Below are 17255 nucleotides of genomic sequence, written 5' to 3'. Positions count from 1 at the left end.
AGAACCATTAGGATGTTTGGGTGTATATCTATAAATAGATTTATCATAAGGAATTGGCTCACATAGTTAGGGAGGTGGGCAGGTCCCAGGGTCTACAGGGTGAGCCCACCAGCTAGGACAGGGAGAGGAGATGTTCTGCTTCCAGTCTGAGGTGGAAAACCTGGTATCCCAGTCTGAAGGTTGTCAGATGGAGGACTTCTCTTAGTTCAGGAGGGTCCGTATTTTGTTCCATTCCATCTTTCAACCACAGGACTGAGCTCACCCACATTAAAGAGAGCAATCTGTTTTATTCTGTCTACTCAGTAAGTGTAACTGTCATTCAAAACACCCTCCAAGGAACACTCAGAATGATGTTTGACCAAATATCTGGATACCCTGTGGCCAAGTCAAATTGACATATAAAATTAGCCATCTCAGGGTCCAAGAGGACACTTAGACAGAACCTCAATTCTAGAAAGGCTCCATGATCCCCCTGCCTCCATGAGACTGCATGCAGTGTCCTTTTCTCTGTTCCTACGGCCTCCATCACGGTCCATGTCAGAAGTTGTTGTCATGTCATGTGATGTCATGCCAGAATCCCTGATGACTTCTTGTCCTATCTGCTGGACTGTAACCTCCTTGTCGTCTTTACTGAGCTCTTAAGCCCTTGCTCTGGAGTCAGACCAACTAGGCCAACATCCTGGCTCTCCTACTTTTACACATGAACACCTTTCTTCATGACCCCTAGCCTCAGCTTACTTATCTGTCAAAGGAGACAGCAGTACTACCTCGGCCTCACAGGAATGCTGTGAGAATTAAATAAGTCACCTCAGGGGTCCTTAGAAAATAGAAGCCACTATTCTCATTCCTGGTGGAACTCTATCCCCAGCACACTCTCCTGCACATGACAGGCTCCTGATTGGCTCACAGGGCACAACGCTGACTCCCAATTCCTGTTCTACCAGTAACTGAATGTGTCTGTGCCCCATGTCCAATGGCAGCCCAGGATCCATTCTTATAGAACCTGCTAGCACTGCCCAGCTCCCTACAGACAGGCTCGGTGGGAAGGAAGTGCCTGATCATGTCTCCAGAAACAGCACGAGAGCATGGCAGCTGGGCAGAGCGTGTGGGGGCTTAGAGGAGCTGGTCCAGCAACCGTTCCCAATAGGCACTGAACACTCAGTCTTTAGTGACCTGCACTGTCTGGTTTGCTCTTTGGTTAAGAGCAAGAGTTAATCCTAGGCAATTGATTTCTGGCCAATCACTTTAAAAAGGAGACCACAGGACAGGTCATTATCTAGCATTTGTTTTCCTCTTCAAAGAGATACAGCACTCGGTGGAATGAATCAGGTGGGCAATTTCATCTTTTCCCATCATTAAGGAGTTTTCTGAGAACTTTGGAACCCATCCTTTCCTTGTCTAATCTGAACTCAGAGACGTACATATGAGAAGGGTTTCTTGTTCTCCAATCACACAGGGTTCAGGGAGCAAACCCTAGAATGGGAGTTATGTTCCGTGCTTGCGTCTCTCACTAGTCTCTGTCTCACTTGTCATGCCCACTGTAGGTAGGCACCATCACCACCCTACATAACATACAAAATGATATCTACAACGACTAGGTGATCCTCGTGACAATGTGTGGGGCAGGGTACAGCACAGCACAGTACTGCTGGTAGCTAACATGGGAAGGATTCAGCCCAAGACCTTGCAGAAGCCAAGCTCATTTCTACACGGAAATAAACGTGAAGTGGGGAAACAACTTCTCAGAGCATGTGAATCAACGACCACATAATGCTGCTCTTTAAGAGATGATTTTGGCATCATCTCTGATGTTCCCTGGAGCTGCTTCTGCTCTGAAGTTAATAACATGGTGATCACAGGATTTGGCCTCCATTGTATTTTTTAATTTCTGATTTTCATTCCAATCCATTTTTTTTTTTTTTTTTAGCATGAGCACCACCAACTAAATGAAAGCTCATTGCCGCACATTTAAAAAGATGTTGAAAGACAGCAGCAGTGAATGTTAAATTAACAGTCCCTAGCTGCCACCGGTACTCTGGCCGGGGGTTTCTCTGCATGCAATCACAGTGCACTTTGAACTGGGTATTTGCTCCTCAGATAAAAGGACCAGAGCAAAGGCCCAGTTTATGATTCATTGAGCCACTGTGCAAGTTGGGTGTTATGGGTTGAACAGTGTCCCCCTCCCCCAAAATGTTGACGTTCTAACTCCCAGCAACTATTAATATGACCTTATCTGAGTCTTTGCCGATGATGAAGTTTTGAGGCCAGAAGGGTGAGCCTTAATCTGATTTGACTGGAGTCTTCATAAGAGATGGAGATTTGAATACAGGAACAGACACCTGCAGAGGGAGGGTGTCGTGGGGACACAAGAAGAACACCATCTTCAAACCATGGGACTCTGAAGCTTCTGGAAGCTCAGGAAGAACCATGAACCTCAGGAGGAACCAGCCCTGCCAACACCCTGAGCTTGGCCTTCTGGTCCCCCCAAACTCTGAGACAATGCATTTCTATTGTTTCAGCCACCAATCTATTATACTTCATCATGGCAGCTGCAAACAGATATCCTAGGCTACTCCTGATTATTTTAATTTGGAGGGATTAATCCCCTTAAGGTAATATCATTTATTTAAATATCCTGCTTCCAAGGCACACAATTAGCCACGGTAACTTGGATATCTAGGAAATGTTTGGGGAAGAAGAATCCATAGCAATCTGGAGTTCCTACAAGTGAAGAAGGCAAAACAATTTAGGAATATGTATAAATAACTGAAATGGTAGCTAGCATCCATTGACTATCTTGTTAAGCAATTCTCATGCATTGATTCATTTAACTCGCTCAACTCTACCTAACAGATAAAATCATCACCCAAATGGAGCCCAGAGAAGTTTGGTTACTTGCTTGAAGTGGCACAGCAAGAAAGTGGGGATGTCATAGTTTTATCATAGGCAATCTGACCGCATGGCATACCTCTTATGGCTAGAAAGGCCTGCCAGTTAACAATTCTATAAGTTACGGTTAATTCATGATCAGCATCTATGAGATGATAAGGCAGGTTTGTTACCTACTTCTTCAGCATATACTTACCATGGTGTACCATGGCAGGCATTGTGCTGGGCGCTGGGGATTCCAAGCTGAAAACCATGCAGACCTACTATTATGGTCTGGATGTGAGGTGGCCCCCAAAGCTCATGTGTGAGATAATGCAAGTAGGTTCAGAGGAGAAATGATCAGATTATGAGAGCCTCGATCCAATCTGTGAATTGATCCCCTGATGGGATTCACTGAGTAGTAACTGAAGGTGGGTAGGGTGTGGCTGGAGGAGGTGGGTCATTGGGGGTGTGCCCTTGGGGTACATATTGGTATAGCTGAGCTTAGTCTTTCTTCTGTGCTTGGTCATCATGTGAGCTACTTCCTCTGCCGCACTCTCTGCCATGTTCTGCCCCACCTCAAACACCAAGGAATGGAGCCTGCTCTCTATAGACTGAGGTCTTGGAAACCATGAGCCCCCAAATAAACTTTTCCTCCTCGATAATTGTTCTGATCAGGTGTTTTAGTCATAGCAGCAAAAAAGCTGACTAAAAAAAAATACCTTCAAAGAACACACGTCGATGGAGTACAGACCGTGGCATAAATCTTTGGTTTCACTTTTATGTGATTATTCTTAGTACTTCCTACCACAAAATTGAGACTCATACTAGGAGAAAGATTTCTATAATATTCTAGTGGTGGGTAGGCTGTGGTTACTCAATCCAGCACTTCTCAGTATTGCTGAGAAGTATGTGGTTAACATCTACAGTTATTGGACTCTAAGGAAAAGAGATTATACCTCAGGACACGGGCTGGTCTCATTCAGCCCATTAAAGATTTTGCTGTGGTTTGGATCTAGAAAGTCCCCTGAAGTCCCATGTGCTCAGAGTTGTGGCTTTGGGAAGTGATTGGATAGGGGGATAGGGAGGGCCTGACCTCATCAGTGGATTAATCCATTTATGACTGAATGAACTACTTGGAAAGTGAGTCCTGGTTGGAGGAAGTAGGTCACTGGTGTACCATGGCAGGGTTGATCTTCTCTCTGTCCCTTCCTCTCTCTCTCTGCTTCCTAGCAACCATGAGATAAGCAGCTTTCCTCCACTATATCCTTCTACCATGATGTGCCTGCCATGTGTCTGCCATGGAGCCCACCATAGACTGAGAACATGAGCCAAAATAAATCTTTCCTAAGTTGTTCTTGTCAGGTGTTTTGGTTACAGCAATAAAAAACTGACTAACACAAGGCCTAAGAGAAAAATTGAACCTTTCCAGAGAAGAGAAATTTCTTTTTTTCTCAAAATTGCTGCTTTAACTTCTGCCTGAGTTTCCAGATTTTAAACTAGCCAACCTTCACAAGCACATGAGCCAATTCCTTAAAATAATTAATTACATGTGTATAACGTACAGGCACATAAATACACATATTTGTGTATATACACACACATAAATACACATATATGCAAACGTGTGTTTGTATGTGTCCTATTTCTGTCTTCAAAAAACCCTGACTAAAACAATCAATAGTCTAATTTTAAAAATTACAGAACCATATACCAGCTCTGGGACCTTCAGAAAATTCTAGAAGCCCTTAGAATTCTTTTCAGAAATTCTTTTTAAGTTTTAAATTCTTCATCTTCAAAATGACAATAAAAATGTTTCTGAATAACAATACTTGTGTTCACAGAGATGAAAGCACTTTTATACAGTAAAATGTCACACTAATAGTTATTAAATGCCAAGAGTATATTTCTTACAGATGATAACCAATCATTTCTTCTTAATTCAGAGTTTGCAAAACAGGCCTCTGAGTAAGACATTAAAAAGGAGATGCTCAATCTCAGATGGAAATAATACACACAAAAGCAGACTGGGGGTCCCCATGAGCCAGTCAAGGAGGTATTCAATAGGTTGTCCTGCATGGGCTAGCCCGGCCCCAGGCAAGAACTGGGGAAGACAGACTCAGAGACCAGTTCCAGTCAGCTCCTCTTGGGCATGGAGACAGAGGAAAGAAGGCATTTCCCATCTGTTCTGCAGTCTCCTTAAGAGATTTGTGGTCAGGAAATTGGACAGGCACAGTTGTGGCTACCCCTCAGCTTTGTGGGTGAAACTGCTGTCCCCGTAACATGGCTTTGCAGAGCTTGTGTTGAGGCTATCCCTAAGTATAGCCTGAGCATAGTACTTGATGGTGTGATTTGGGAGCCAGGGAGGAAACCTATGACAGACCCCAAACAGTCACAGAATTAAAGCTTTGGTTTTAAGACCATCTGGGGAACACAGAATGCTGGTGAAGTCACAGCACCATGGAGGAATGTGAGCATGGCACCTCGTGCATGCAACACCTGTGCCTGCTGCACCCTGTGCCTGGGGCCTCCAGTGTGTGGGTATAGGAGGGCAGGAAGGAAGGGGTAAGTGTGGGTAGACCAACTGCAAAACTATCAGGCAGCTGTGGTTGGGACTTGCTCTTATTGTCTCTGTGTGAAAAACCCAGCAGACCTGCGGACGAGACTATCCACATGGGAGAGTGCTGCTGAGTTCCTTTGGCAATCTGGTGGTGACTTCAGCACTTGCTCCCTTCCCCAGGCAGTACAGGGAGCTTTGAAGTACCATTTCTCAGGTCTGTGGACAGCAGCCTTCAGTCCCCTCCTTCTCTTTACGCATCCTTAACAAAGACAATGACATCTGTAGGGTCACAGGGCCACACGGCATTTCCCTGGTCTTCCAGAATGCTATGCTTTATTCAAGCCAACAAATTAATTTTGAAAACAAGATGTTTTTTCTTTAATTCAAACAACCAACCCTTTGCTCTCATATTATTATCCTTCTAACTAAAAAATGGCCAGGGTGGCGGGCCTGAGACTGATGGAGGCCTGGCTGTGCCTGGCCTGGGATTCCTCCTTACTATACATTTTCCATAACAAATATTGATGTTATACTCATCCCCTTGAGACTCGGCACACTTTATTTTGGTTATTTTCAAAATCCTTTATCATTTTCTTGATTTTCCAGAATCCTTTATTACCCATACCCCAAGATGACCATGACAATCAGTTTTAATGAATATATTTCACAATTATGGCAATAAATCATACTTGAATTTTATGTATAGCTATGTATTCAATGAAAACTGCCTGTCATACTTGTTCCATACGGTGTCTGTTTGGGAGCTGAAAGTCCCATCGACAGCACAGAGTTTTTTGTATATGGCATGCTGCTCCTCAAACAAAATCAGTAAATATCTGAGGTCAAGTAAGAAGTCCCTGTGGTCCCAAGAAAGGATCAAGTGCTTGTAGTGTGAAGAAACAATGCATTTTGCAAGCTTCATGGCAGAGAGAGACACAGAGGGGGTGGGGGGAGAGGTGATCATGGACTACCAGGGAGAATGGGGAGGTGATAGGGTTTGTGGCTTTCTACTATCACCTCAGAGTATTTGGTACCTCAAATAAATTTAGAGATGGGGAGAGTCCCAGCCCAGGGACACCCAGGGCAGGGCCAGTGCACCAAGCTGGTGGCCAAATCCCCCAGCAGGCTATTCCTATATGGCCCATCAGTCAGGGCCCTGAAGAAGGGAACTGGGAGGAGCGACCAAGCCTGCACGTGGCCTGCAAAACTTAAAATGTGCATGTGGCCCTTTATAGAGAAGAAGTGCCCTAGAGCGTCCCAGACTTGCCTGATCACCTGAAGGCTTGCCTGTGGTGTCACACACACAGATACAGCTGGTGGGGCGTCTGGCGCAGAGTGGGCTCAGAGGTCTATATTTTCAACAATGCCCCCAGGGGTCCCAGGATCAGAGAGTTTGGGAAGGATTGCCTGAAGCCAATTCTCACTTCTGTGGACAAGGAGGGACCTGGAAGGACCACCACAGAGCTACTCCTAATCACTGCAAATCGGGATCACCTGCACATCCATCCAGGGGACACAGGACATGGCCCTTAGCATAAATGAGATGGCCATAATTATTAATGGAAGAAATCCTCACCTGTGAAAATTAAATTGCAGAGAGATCCTCCAAATAGGATACCATTATATGAAGTTTTTACTACATACGAATGGATTCTACACACGGCAAATGCTCAAAGCCAAGCATCGGAAGGACAAATACCAACCTCAGGGTGGTACTTACTCTGTGGAGGGAGAAGAAAGGGGCAGAGAGGGGTACAATCAGGCTTCCATTTTATCTATAATGTTTCATTTCTTAAGTGTCATGTCACTAAACATGATGCAGGAGATGATATATGGAAATCAATAATATTCCCTGGATTTTTCTAGATACCAGAGATATTTTATTCTAATAATTTTTAAAATAACTGCGGAGTAATTTTTAGCTCTTAATTCCAGGAAACCAAAGTCTTTTAGGGTCATATGTGGATCACATGAAAGAAACTTCACATTTTCTTGTGCCTTTTTTTTAAAAAAAATAATATTTTTAGTTGTAGATGGACACAATACCTTTATTTTATTTACTTTATGTGGTGCTGAAGATTGAAAGCAGTGCCTCACATGTGCTAGGCCAGTGCTCTACCACTGAGCTACAGCCCCAGCCCTTCTGTGCCTTTTCTAGTGATCAGTTTATTGAGTGATAAAGATTTTTTTTTAAATCAACTGGCTTTTATCAATCGCTTTAGGGAGAAGGAATAGTAGGGAGATGCTAGACCAAGAACTTGCCCTAACCTTTTTACCTAGAAGGCCCTTTATATTTCAGTTCTTTTAGCTGAAGGAAGGAACATTGCTTCCAGAAGCTTCTCTCAGTAACATGCTATGGTTTGGATCTTAAATGTCCTCCAAAGGCCCATGAGCTAACGCCTTGGTCACCAGCTTACGGTGCAATTGGGAGGTGGTGGACCGTTTAGTAGGTGGGGCCTAGTGGAGGTAAGAGAAGTCACTGGGGGTGTGGCCTTGAAGGGGACATGGGGACCCTGCCCCTCCCACCCCCGGCTGTCACACAGTGAACAGATCTCCTCCACTATGTGCCCCCACCGCTATGCCCTATACTGAGCCACCACCACAGGCCCAAAGCATCCAGGCCACGTGACCATGGAATGCTGAAACCCAAAGCCAAGATAGACCATTCCTCCTTTGAGTTGATTTTCCCAGATATTTTGTTGCAGCAATGGAAAACGGACTAACCTATAGCAGGGAATGCTGGTCAACATCTTTATTAAAACACTATAGGCAGATGTAGACGTGGGGCAAGGTGGGATAGCTGACAGGGTGGTGACGAGGAAGGCCTGGTGGTTTAAGAGAGAGTGGGCTCTGCCCTCAGCAGTGCTCTCAACAAAGACACGCGGGGGAAAGAAAAGGATGCAACCTGAGACCGCAGGGGAGAAACTGCACAGCAGATGCTTCCAGAGAGACTCAAACGGATCAGAGCTACCAGACAATGGTGAGAGCTGCATATAGAGCCTGCAGGCTAGGAGGAGAGATTTCTGCTAATTGGAGTACATAATTCAAGAGGTGAACACAGCACAAACCCCCCGCAGGGACTGACTGCAGGTTTAATTAAAGATGATCTTCCATAACCTTGTCCTGATTTAAAAAACACTGGCCCTGAGAAACGCTCAGGAAACGTGCACGCCTCATTAGTAAGTTTCTTGTTCTTCGAATCTTAGATATTGAGGGCTATTTTCCCATCTGTAATTTGGCCTCTGGGATGGCTATTGGATTTAGGATTCTTTCTCAAAGGCTATCTCCACCCCCAGCCAAATACAATATCACGAGGGAGAAGTGAAACAAACACATTTCAGTATTAAAAAGGACAAAGCGTAACACAGAGATAATAGAGACTTTTTATTTTATTTTATTTTTTTTTATTATTTGCATTCATTTTATTTTATTTTTTTTATTGGTTGTTCACAACGTTACAAAGCTCTTGACATATCATACTTCATACATTAGACTGAAGTGGGTTATGAACTCCCAATTTTACCCCAAATGCAGATTGCAGAGTCACATCGGTTACACATCCACAATTTTACATAATGCCCTATTGGTAAAAAATCCACCTTCCTTCCTTCCTTGTCCTTCCTGTCGTCCCTCCCCCCCCTCCCCCTCTCCCTCTCCCTCTCCCTCTCTCTCTCTCTTTTCCCGGTTCTCCAAGAGAGCTAGAGCATTCTGAGGTAGAGACCTGAAGGTCAGGTGCTCCAGCTCTGCTTCTAGAAACATCAAATCATAGCCTGGCAGACTAGGGGAGCAGCCAGCTTCACTGAAAACCCCTGTTCCTCACCGTGGCTGAGCAGAATCAGATGAATGATGGGCACAGCCCCAGGAGGAAGTCAGAGGAGAAGAAGCAAGGGCTTTGGGTGGCCATTGCTTTTAATAATCAAGTATCCGTGTAAGTGTCCATGCAGGGTCTTCCTGCTCACAGAAGACTGGCAACAGAGGTGTGGCAAGGTGCTCTATGTGTATAAATGCTGTACGTGTGGTCCCCAACCTGTGATGGTTCTACCTGGGATTTTTCAATTTTTCAACCTCACAATGGTGTGAAAGTGATAGGTATTTAGTAGAAATCAGACTTTGAATTTTGGATTTGGATCTTTCCCTGGGCAGCAGCAGCTGCAGCCATAGCCTCATCACGAGGGGAAACAAGCAAGAGTCTACGGAAGACTGTGCTGTTGGCAATTTGGGGGATACTTATGTTTGGTTTTCACATCCCGTCACGTCTTTAAAAGTTACAGGAAGTATTTGACACTTTTATCAGAAGATGGGCTTTGTGTTCGATGATTTTGTCCACCAAAGGCTAATGGACGCGTTCTGAACATTTTTAAGGTGAATTGGCCAATAATGGTGTTGGGTAGCGTGTATTGAATGCATTTTTGACTTATGACACTTCAGTTTACTATGGGCTTACAGGGACGTACCCCATCCCAAGCCAAGGAGCCTCTGGGTACATGCACGATTGCCCTGCTGGCATCCCATTTTATAGATAAAGGAAGCAAGGTGCGCATACCAGGCTGCACTGGGAGCCATGCAGTGGTAGGGTGGTGGGTTGATTGGTTGGGTGGCACCAGGTCTTTGCAGCTGCTGGAGCATCCAAGCTAATGAACACGCGTCTTACGCCTGCAGATGTTTACACTGTGCCAAAGCTTTTCTTGTTAATTGCTCCTGTGAGACTTTCTACCCCATAGGAGCATTGCCGCACATGTTTCTGAGTTTACAGATAAGAAGATCAGAGTCCAGACAGGTTAAATCACTTTCCTAGACACCAGGCTGGGTGCTGACAGACCCAAGTATTCTTTCCTCTCCATCAGCCTCCCATGGTCCACAGAAAAATCACAACAGAGACCATATACACAAACCCCTGTTCCCTTGCGAGGCCTTGTTGTGAGCAAGACCTTTCCCTACAATATACATTGCATGAAGCACTCTGTGGGTGAAGGAAATACCCAGATCAATGTACCGGACTCACAGATATGCAGCACGTGACCTTGGACCTGCCTCAATATATCCACATAACATAAGACGGAGCCATACAACGTAATCGCCCGTGCTTCTCTATTGCAGGTAACTGCTCTACACGGTTCGACAGAGTTAGCTTTGCAGACAGGCTGCCTGCCTTGAAGCCGAAGCTTTCTCATCCCCTGACCTCAGAACAGAACTGGTCTTCCAGTTCTGGGAGTTCTACACCCATGGACTCAACTAACTACGGAGCAGAAGAATTCATTTTGATAAAATTATACATGCATGGAATATATCTTATTCTAATTGGGACCCATCTTTGTGAGTGGTCACGATGGTGGGATTCACCTGGATGTTTTCATATGTATACACACAAAAATTATGTTAGATTTATTCTTCTGTCAATACTTTTTAAATTGTGTCTGTACTGAATTGCTGAGAGCCATAGCCAAGTAAGAATGGCGCATGGCATTTTTGGTTGAAAGGTGACCCTGCTCAGGGATTAGGGTGGCTCCAGGTTTAGGGTGGATCCTGCTGGGAATAGGGCGTATCCTGCTGCCTTAGGCGCCCGCTCCTTGACATCCTGTGGAGTTCTCGCGGGGTTCTGAGAGAATTGGTACGCAGAGCCCCGTGGAGGGAGTGTATTTTTCCCAGAACGCGTGTGTAGAGGGCCGGTGAGAGTTCGGGAATAAAGAGTTGCTGTTTGAATCTACAAGGCTTTTGTGATGGCTCGGTTATTTTGTGCCCAGCCAGACTGCGGCACTGAATATGTATAAATTTTTTCCTTGTCATATTCCCTAAACAATACTGAATAGCAAGCATTTTCAAAGCATTTAAATTGTATCAAGTATTGTAAGTACCTAGAAATGATTAAAATACAATATATGGTACACACTGGAATATTACTTAGCCTTAAACAAGACTGAAATTATGGTATTTGCCAGAAAAGGGATGGAGCTGAAAAATATAATGCTAAGTGAAATGAGCCAATCCCAAAGAACCAAAGGCAGAATGTTCTCTCTGATATGCAGATGCTAGTTCACAATAAGGGTGGGGGGCTAAGGAAGAACAGAGATACTTTGAATTAGACAGAGGGAAGTGGAAGGATGGAAGGGGGTATAGGAGTAGGAAGAATAGTAGAATGAATTGAACATTATTACCCTATGTGTACATATGATTGCATGACTGGTGGAATTGTACACCATGCACAGCCAGAAGAATGAGAAGTTGTACTCTATTTATGTATGATGTGTCAAAATGCATTCTACTGTCATGTATAACTAATTAGAACAAATTAAAAAATACAATATATGGAAGGATGTATGTAGGTTATATGCAAATATTATGCCATTTTATACAAGAAACTTGAGCATATCTTCAGTTTGTTCTCCTTGGAGGCAGGTCCCAGAATGAATGCCCTGTGGATGCAGACGGATGAGTATATTTAATCTCTCCAAGCATCAGTGTCCTTATCTATATTAAGGGGAATATCTTTGGCCTCCTGGGGCAGGTGTAACTCTGAGGGTCTGTGGACAATGCAGCCAACTACACAGCAGCTGGCACAGGGCGCACTCAATAGGAGGGAGCCTGTCGTCTCTGCTTATGTTTGCTGATGATTGACAGCTGCTTTAAGTGGTTGGGCTTGGAAAGCAATTCCTCACGAATTCTGTGGGTAGTCATGGTCACTGGACAGGCAGAAAAGGCAGAGGCTGGAGGACAGTGCCAGGGGTTTTCCAAAACTAAAATAAAAAGGCTCATTCTGGGCTATTCTGGACACAGCTGCTTTGTATCATTATGAAGAGAAAAGAACTTGTCCCCTTTGTCAGTGGGTCACCTAAGGAAGCCAAGCCCACCCAACCCCCAGCTTCTTCAACTACCTGTATGGATCTACGTACCTGCTGCCCTTCTGAGGCCTGCCCAGCCCTTCCTGCTGGAGTTGGCTCGTGCTTTGTTCTGCCCTTTCACCATGTGCACAAGGATTAGGCACATTTTTAGAGGTAGAACTACTGGATCAAGGGGTATTTGCTTGTTATATTTTAATATTTATTTCCAAATTGCCTTCCAAAAATATGGTTCCAGTTTGCATACCTACTTCCCTGTCACTGGGCAGCTTGGCTGCTATTTGGAAATTCAGGCAGGCTGCTGCTCACACCGTCAGGCTCTAGAAGAGGAAGCAGAATGCATTTGGTCAGCAGCCTCACAATATCCAAACAACAGCCACAGTGGTTCTCTGCCCCCACCTTTAACTAGCCCTTCACAGCCCGCATGCCCAGACTCTTCCCCTCAATAAAGAATTTGATAAAGAACCATTGACTTAATGGAAAAAAAAAACATGAAATTCTATAACAGTCTGAACTGTTCTCTAGTGACAGAAATCAGATCAGTAGCTGCTTTTTGTACAAGGTGGTGTGCGGAGAAAACAAGTGCAAAGCAGCACAGAGAATGTGGGGGAAGATGGAAATGTCCTGGATCTTAATTGGGGTGGTAGTTTTACTGATGGGTTATATGTGATAAACTGATTGACTCATACTTAACTGGTGTAAATTTTATTGCATGTAAATTATACCTAATTAAAGTTGATTAAAATAAAGCTTTGGAATTTGATATATATATATATATATATATATATATATATATATATATATATATATATATATACCATTGACTTACAACCCCCCAGGAGTATGTGCAGGTTTGGTTGAAGGAGAACAAACATTGACTATGGGACCTCCCACTCTAACATGGAAGGCCAGTGACATGTAAGGGACTCTCTGTGGCTGCTCAAACCTCCTCTGAGCAGGTGCTTGCCAACTCCACAAATCCAATGTGGATTTGCTGCTTATGTGTCCTTTTCTTTCCAAACCCATGGCGCTGTAGCTTGGCCTCAGGACCATAATTTAAAATGGGGTGGGGAGGATGGCATGGTTTTAAAAACCTGAAGTGTGATACAGAGGCCAAGCTCCTCCACTTCCTTGAGGAAGGCTTTTCTAAAGCCTTGAGTGGAAAAACAAGGAGACTTCCAAGCTCAGGCAATGCGACATGCAGCTGAACAACTAGTCATACAACCTTCTTTCCAAACCAAAACAGACATTAGTGCTTATTTTCCCAGTGACCAATGAATGACCCCCAAGAACTTCCCTAAACTGACAACACAGAAAGAATTGCATTCTTAGTATAAAGTGAGATTCAGAGGAAGGTGATGGGATTTGGGGGAGTTATGATCTTAAAGCCCCTTCATTTATGCTTGGTTTTCCCTGGATAATCATTGAGAGAACAGTATTTGAAATTTGTTGTTGGCAACAAAATGGGAATTTCAGCTATTACAGAGTTTCTGCCTTCAGGGTCTGAGGTTCATCAATAGTATGGCTCTGGAAGGTTCATTATGCGATTGAGTCATTCTTAATCTCAGGTGGTGGATGGCTGAGCAAATACTTCGCCAGGGCAGTTTATTTCTAACATTGAATGTGTGACCTACTTTCTCTGTACAATGGCACTCAGAAGTACCTTTAGGGTTTCCTCCACATAAAAATCATGAATTAAGGAGCGGTGCTTTGGATTAAATGAGACTCATGATAAAATATAAGCAAAAAGAGCAATGAAGGGCTCACCTCCTCCTAGCAGGTATAAAATATTTTGCAGAATTTTAATTCCCAGCTCAAATATAATGCAATAGCTTTGTTTCTTTGCACAGTTATAAACCAACAAAAGAATGAACACAAGAGAAGTGTTTTGTCAAGGGACACAGCATCGTTCTTCTTTCAGTTCTCATTTTTTTCCAGGGACAAGATGACAAAGTACAACTTCCTTGCATCCTTTATTGTGTAATGCACACCAATGCTCACTCACATTAATGTCTTAATTGGTTTGATAACCTAAACACAATGAGGGTAATGGAAGGATCTGGGAGTAGGTTAGGGTGCTGGCTGTGGAGGCAGGCTGGAGGTGAATCTACACCGGGGGCCTGTGAACACGAGAACCCCAAGGCAGAAGGCATCATGGGAAGCAGAAAGGCAGGAGATACCTGGAACCCTTCTGAGCGGCCAGTGTGTGCTCCTGAGCCTGGGAGAGACCCAGGTATTTTAGTCAGCTTTTTTTGCTGCTGTGATTAAAAGACTGAATAAGAACAATTTTAGGGGAGGAAAAGTTAAATTGAGAGCACACGGATTCAGAGATCTCAGTTCACAGACAGCCAGCTCCATTCCTTGGGATTCAGGGTGAGGCAGAACATCATGGCGGAAGAGTGTGGAGAAAGAAGCAGTTCCCATGATGACTGGCAAGCAGAGAGAGACAGACTCCTCTGGCCAGATACAAATATACACCCCAAAGGCACGATGCCAATGAGCCACCTCCTCCAGCCACACCCTACCCACCATTAGTCACCACTCAGTTAATCTCATCAGGGGTTAATCCACAATTGGGGGAAGGCTTCCATAACCCAATCATTTCTCCTCTAAACCTTGTTGCATCGTGTCACAGGTGAGCTTTTTAGGGGATACCTCACCTCCAAACCATAACACCAGGCAAAGCTTCCCTGTAAAACAGGTGGTACTTCTTCCTCAGCCAGCATTAGGGGGAGATGTTGCCATCTGGGAAGGAACTCAGCAGAGCGACCATCTGGGGAGGAGGCCTGCAGGAGAGTCCAGGAAATCCAATCATGGAGGGGGCTGAAGTCGGCACAGGAGGTGTAGTTTGACACCAGCTATGCCCGGCACACCCAAGTGGGTGTGGCTGTGGTTCTTCACCTGTTCTAGGTATGGACATCCTGAGGATCCATTGTCAGCGTGGGCCCTCTCCTCCTACTACATCCATGTCTCTCTGTCACTCTGTCACTCTTTCTGGCTCTCTGTCTTTGGCTCATGGTCTCAGTTGCTCTGTGTGGCTCTGCCTCCATCTGTCTCCCCCTCACCCTCTGTAAATTCCATCTGACTACAGTGTTACCCACATGGTAGTAGAGGTTGTGAGGACCCCACAGGCCCACATGAACTGTGGCTTTAGGAATTCCTAACATAAAAACACAGGGGGAGGGAGGCCCAGCTCTAAGAGGAACACAAATATTTAAACAGAAATTAAGACTAAGGAAAAAGAAATTGTGCTAGGTATTTTTTTTTTTTGATCCATTTGAGAGGTTTTCTTTGAATTCTTGCCCATTACCAATTAAGTGAAGAACTGATTTGCTAAGGTTTTGGTGCTGTATGTGGAGCAACAGTACAGGCTGACTGTACGTATTATTACCATTTTGAGATTGCAGGCCAAAGGGCAAGGTACTGCTCTAAGTGCTATAAAAAAAACACTTTAAAAAGGACAAATAATCTGTCACTTCTCCATAAGTTACCAACAGAGAGGTTTAAGTCAGTGATATTCCTTCAAAATATCAAATCAGCACCAAAGGAAAAATTTCCTGCTACTAACAATGGAAAACAAAATAGCAAATCACTTACCTTCAAGCAACTTGTGATCCAGAGGGTGGGTTGGGTTACACTTTATAGACCACTTAGTGACCTCACAGAACCAATCTGGTAGAACCAGATCTTCCCTGAGCTCAGTTTCTATTTTTGGTTTCAGTAATCACTTGGTGGACCATGACACTGCAAAACTGCTCCTAGAGTTGAGTTTGGGAACTTCAAAAGAGCAAGTGATGATAGACACTGCAAAACTGCTCCTAGAGTTGAGTTTGGGAACTTCAAAAGAGCAAGTGATGATATACTCTTCATATAGTTCAAACACATACATATTTATTAACCTTTACTAAGTGTACATAGTAATGGGATTCAGTATGGTGTTTGCATCCATGTAAAAGAATGCCTCATCAAATCTAACCATCATCCATGCCCTTCCCAATTCCTAGTAGAATCCGATTCTGCTTTTAGGTCAATATGTTTTAACATATGAGAGAGAACATGTGGTGTGTGTTTTTCTGTGTCTAGCCTACTTTATTAACATAATGCCTTCCAGTTCCATATACTTTGCTACAAATTACAAGATTTCATTTTTCTTTATGGCTAAATAATATAATACTCCATTGTGTGTGCATATCACATTTTCTTTAACTCTTCATCTGTTTGATGAGCATCTAGGCTGATACCATTTCTTAGCTATGGTGAACAGTGATGCAATAAACATGGGTTTGTATGTGTTTCTTCATGTGGATTGCACTGCCTTTAGGTAGATTCCAAAAAATGGGATAGTTGGATCATATGATAGATCTATTTTTTGTTTTTTATTTTAAAGAGGAAGATTTGAGGCAAGAACTCCTCTTGGCCTGTCTTCTCTACCTCACTGTAAAAGGTCCTTTTACTAAATTCCTCAGACATTGTCTCTTGTCTATCGGTGTCTCTTTCCCTGATAGTGTTTACTTTGTGTTGCTAACAAGGAGGGTGAAAGAAGGTGCCTTTGTGAAAGTAAATTTTGACCCCAGGCCAACTAGTTCTAGGCATGAAATCACTTTAAAGGAAAACATATGATGCTGTGTAGTTGAAAATGATTAATCAAGCTAAGCAAGGTATCTACTAATTACAAGAATAATACACGTCATATTGAAAGAGACCTAGAAGACAGACCATTGTTAAGACTTGTTTAGGGTCTGAGGTTTTACTGTACTATTAGCTCACAAGTTGGCATGCCACAGTTCATAGATGCTGGTAAAAGACCCAAAACCCCTAGATCCAAAGGAAGGACAGTTTATTACTCTCAGAAACAGCAGTAGCCAGAGTAACAGCACTTTTGAGTATCAATTTGTATGTGTTTTTTTTTTTTTGTGTGTGTGTGTGTGTGTGTGTGGTACCAGGTATTAAACCCAGGGGTGTTTTATGCGCCCAGCCATTTTTATTTTGAGACA

At 43.7% G+C, this 17255-nt stretch overlaps 1 protein-coding gene and 1 long non-coding RNA gene across 2 annotated transcripts in view; both read right to left on the bottom strand.

Moving 5' to 3' along the window:
• The window catches only part of PPP1R14C (protein phosphatase 1 regulatory inhibitor subunit 14C), a 114984-nt gene that overhangs the window by 11050 nt on the left and 86679 nt on the right, over nt 1-17255 (bottom strand). The window lies entirely within an intron of this gene.
• Nucleotides 11685-15947, bottom strand: LOC308650228. The gene is made up of 4 exons (XR_014022281.1): nt 15859-15947; nt 14922-15047; nt 12316-12581; nt 11685-11838 (listed from the first exon to the last, which is right to left on the bottom strand). It is a non-coding gene; the product is annotated as an uncharacterized lncRNA (long non-coding RNA).

This window comes from Spermophilus citellus, assembly GCF_964194105.1.
Source record: "Spermophilus citellus genome assembly, chromosome: 5".
Lineage (NCBI taxonomy): Eukaryota > Metazoa > Chordata > Mammalia > Rodentia > Sciuridae > Spermophilus > Spermophilus citellus.
This window is presented reverse-complemented; position numbering and strand designations above follow the sequence as displayed.